Source organism: Mus pahari, chromosome 3 (assembly GCF_900095145.1).
Source record: "Mus pahari chromosome 3, PAHARI_EIJ_v1.1, whole genome shotgun sequence".
In the NCBI taxonomy this organism is placed as follows: Eukaryota; Metazoa; Chordata; class Mammalia; order Rodentia; family Muridae; genus Mus; species Mus pahari.
In genome coordinates, this window is record NC_034592.1 from 43,328,947 (window position 1) to 43,333,923 (window position 4,977).

Genomic DNA, 4,977 nt, shown 5'->3' on the forward strand with positions numbered 1-4,977 from the left:
ATCTTTCAGTTTTTATGCAATATTAATCACAATTAACCAATTTAAGAGGTGGTTGCTATATTTAAGCCAATTCTGTTAACAAGATCTGAGGTCTTTAACCACAGACTAATCTAGAATTTGTAAATGCTCCTGCTCCTCTTCACCATTAAAAAAGGTTTATAATCAACCTACAGTTCCCTTCTTATCATCTTCATTTTGTAAAATAAAACATCTCTCCACCTTCTAAGTCCTGGGGCTTGAACAGGATGATCTAACTCTAAAAAGAGGTTCAATCATGAAATGCTGCTTCATTAGAGATAGCCTAAAAACGATAGAGTAGGTTTTGTCAGTTACCAGCTAAAGAAACAATTGCTATTGGGCTTATGTATCTCTAAGTGGGAAGAACATGGAATAATTGTTAATTCTTTCCTGGGGTGTGGCTAAGAGCAAGGTGAGTGAATGAAATCCCAGCAAGGGTTAAGGACCTTGAATTCAGTAAAATGGCAATTATTCCTGGCCCTATGTATCACATTTTATTTGATTCTGAATCAAGTTAATCATGCTTCCTTCTTACAACATGCCTCCATATATCCCAAGTCAAATAAGGATATAAATTAGTTTTATTCCAGAGGACTTGGAGCCATTTCTAACTTGCAAATCATATGCTTGCACAGGAGGAAGCATAGGCTTTCAAACTGAGTTCAATCAAATGTTGTTTCAATGAAATCTTTTAATCTCTGAACTGAATTATAGCCTATTATAACTGCAAAGTTGGACTGGGGCTATGGATCAATTGGTGGAGTGCATTCTTAGCAGGAACAAAGCCCTAGGTTTGTTATCCAGAACAACATAACCTGTATGTGATGACACATACCTGTGATCCCAGAGTTTGGGAGGTAGAGACAGGAGGATCAGAGTTCAAGAACAATGTCAGCTACATAGTGTGTTCAAGGTTATTGGCAGGGCTACAATGCCAAGTGTTTCAAAAGAAGAAGAAAAATTAAACAAATCTATGAGGTATCATGATGTTCCCATACCATAGATTTTGTTGTTAAAATGTTGACAAAAGCATGCCTCAATTGTCAGCTGAGATCTTAAATGTTTAGAGTATGCTCATAAAACAACACTTAGCATACACACATCATTTTCAGTCTCCATGTAGTTGATGATAAGCAGCATAGACATATAAAAGTACAAAATAAAAGCAAACAGGATGTATTACCAAAGGTGAACAAAGTAACTATACATAAAGGATCCATTACTATTGAAGCAAGAAAGAAGTAAACACAGATAAACGTTTTATCAAATTTAAAGATTTATGTTACACTGGGCAGTGGTGGCGCAGGCCTTTAATCCCAGCACTTGGGAGGCAGAGGCAGGTGAATTTCTGAGTTTGAGGCTAGCCTGATGTACAGAGTGAGTTCCAGGACAGCCAGGACTATACAGAGAAACCCTGTCTCGAAAAAACCACCACCAACAACAACAACAAAAAACCAACAACAACAACAAAGATTTATGTTAATGGGTTTTATCATATAATGCATACACATTTAGGATGATGGTGAAAATAAACATAAAGAAAGATAAAGAACACATAATATGGGTAGATAATGCAGAGATATAGATGTTAGTTCATAGATAATAGTGGAGAGAGAGAGAGAGAGAGAGAGAGAGAGAGAGAGAGAGAGAGGAATGATGAGTTTGCAAGCTTGTAAAAAATGAATAGAGATAGATGATAATAGCGATAGGTAGATAGGTAGAGATAGATAGATAGATAGATAGATAGATAGATAGATAGATAGATAGATAGATAATTGATAGTAAAACAGACTGATGACAGTGGTCAGATAAATGTAGAATTATTTAAATTCTTCAAGCTTTGGTTAGCTTTAACAAATCAATCAATTACCAGCATTGCTTACTGTGTTCTGCAGCATTCTTCATAAAAACTCTCACAAAAGGACCTGACATAGCCTGTGTCCTCCATCTAAACATGAAGGTCATTATGAGACAAAATAATATGCAATAAAGCAATAAAAACAAGAACACATTTTTTTGAAACTCTTGACATTGGCTACTTTTAAACAAGAGAAGTTGTTTTGTCTTATTTTTCAATACGTTGGATTTTGTGTTAAAAAATGCACAAATTAAAGCCCTAAAAATAGAGCCTTTCCCCATGAGGAATAAAGCTTAAGATGCAACCTCCTGAATAATAATAATAATAATAATAATAAAATAATAATAATAATGCCCCCTGTACACGTCATAGGAAGTGCCCCATCCTGGATGAGGCATTTGCCCATCCACTACCCTTATTGGATGAATCAGATCCTACAAGTGTTCACTTGTCTCATTTCCTTTGATTAGTTGAACATTAACAAAGCATTTTGAGATTTTAATGACTGTGGTCAAGTAACCTCCTAGAATACTAGACAAAGCTGCCAGCTATAGCTAGAGATGGCTTGCAGACATCTCTAAAGTGCTAAGACAGATAGAATAGAGAACCACATAAATCAAACAGGACATTATCAACTAGCACATGCATCGGAAAACAATGAAACTGGAAAGGAGAAAGCATTCAATATAGGGTGGTACAATCTATGTCAAAAATCTCCTCTATAATGACCTTATTCTGTGTTTTAAATTCTATTCTAAAGAAATAGAACAAAAAGATCTTACAAAGATATAATTGTCAAAGTATTATCTATACAGCTAAATTTATGTCAATTTGTAATGAATGACACAGTGATGGTACTGGAGGTGGAAGAATTAGCTGATAGTGATGGCAAAAATGATGTGGGTGGCAGCAAAAAACGATGGTGATGATGACACAGATTAACAACAAAAGCACCTAGTCCTCACTGAGCATTTGAGTGGATCCCTGGATGGTGCTAAATGTTCTGCTGGTAGTAACATTTCTTTTCCTATCAATCTAACAATATTAATGTCTGCGTTCTATGAATGAAGAAACCAACACAAAGAGATTGAAACAGTGTCTCAAACATTAATGCCATGAAAGAGAGAACCAATAGTCAAACTTAGAAAACTAGCTCTAAAACAGAGTACTGAAAAACAGTGGAAAATGAGGTTCGTAAACTTGTAGGTATATAAAAAAAACTACAATGCACTACTAAGAAAAAAACATTTTTATAATTACACACACACACAGAGACACATATAGATGCACATGAATGTATACACATACACACATATGATGACAGGTAGACAATAGAGAGAGATGGTAGATAGATTGATAGATGATAGATCGATAGATAGATAGAGAGATAGATATAGAAATATAGAGATACATACATATACATATACATACATACATACATACATACATATATACATACACAGATAGGCAATGGGAAAGATGGATAATGTGTTTAGAAGCTGGTAAATAATAAATAGATGTAAGATAGATATGTGTATGTACATATATGAATTTAGGCCCTAGAAGTTTTTTATTATTATTATTATTTTCTTTATTTACATTTCAAATGCTATCCCGAAAGTTCCCTATATCCCCCCCGCCCCTGCTCTCCTACCCACCCACTCCCACTACTTGGCCCAGGCCTTCACTTGTGCTAGGTCATATAAAGTTTGCAAGACCAAGGGGCCTCTCTTCCCAGTGATGGCAGATTAGGCCATCTTCTGCTACATATGCAGCTAGAGACACAAGCTCAGGGGGTACTGGTTAGTTCATATTGTTGTTCAACCTACAGGGTTGCAGCCCCCTTCAGCTCCTTGGGTACTTTCTCTAGCTCCTCCATTGGGGACCCTGTGTTCCATCCAATAGCTGGCTGTGAGCATCCACTTCGGTGTTTGCCAGGCACTGGCATAGCCTCACAAGAGGCCGCAAAAATTTTATATACAAAAATTTTAAGTACAGCGCCACACATAAATATATTTACTGATGTGAGCTTTCTTAAAATTTAGTGGAAGAAGAAAGTCCTGAGTGCCAGGCTGGCACAAAGATGTTTGAAGCAGAAAGGCATTCTTAGAAGTGAAAGCAGAGAACTGGGAGGTGGCTCCTAGGTAGAGCACATATAGATCAAGGGCTAAGCCCTGGATTCAACCCCTGGGGTTTTAATTAGTTATTAATTCATTAAAATGAAGGTGGTGATGATAAATATGAGGAAGAGCAAAACAAGTGTAGAACAAGAGATAGTGAGGTTAACTGAATAACTTCTGAAACAGCAACAGGAGAAAAAGGGAAATGAGGTGGAAGGGAACTATCAGAAACTGCAATAGGGAACACTAAGGGAAGGAAAGACAAGAATGGAAGGTGTAAACAATCCCCCAAACCTGTGCTGACAAAGCTGCATTCTGCATCGGTCAGTGGCCCTAATAAAAGTGAAATGACAACACTCTTCCTCTGAAGGGAATTTTAAGAGCAGGTTTTAAAAGCCTTCTCATAATCTCTTTGTAGATGTCCTACCTCAGATCAAGTAATAACCCTGGGCCCCACCCTCTACTCCAAGAAGCAGCTAGGGTAGCCATGTTTGAATCAGACAAGTTAGGCTCCAGGTTAAAATAGCTCAAGGAAAAGAGATCCCTGAACTGTAACTGATAAAGACTACTTTATCAGGAAGCCATAGACATTGCAGAGCCTGAAAACTGCCTCAACAGACTTAAGGAAGAAAACAACCAGGAAAACTTGAAATACAGGCACAAAGGCACTCTCCACTTTCATGAGGAGGGTATGAGAACTTAGAAATATATTTCTGAAAGTTCTCATATTTGAACACTGTAGTCATTTGTGAGGATGGTAGTGGAAAAAAATGCAACACATTGTAAAAATTTTAATAATTTTTATATATGCCATTCTTAACAGAAGAAACAGTATAGTATTATAGACTACGCTTTTTTATGTTGTAGGAGTGGAGGAACACTAATGTGAGTAAGTGTACTTTAAAAATAAAAAAAAGAATCTTGATGGTAGTAAACATAGCAGTAGCAGTGTGTGTGTGTGTGTGTGTGAGAGAGAGAGAG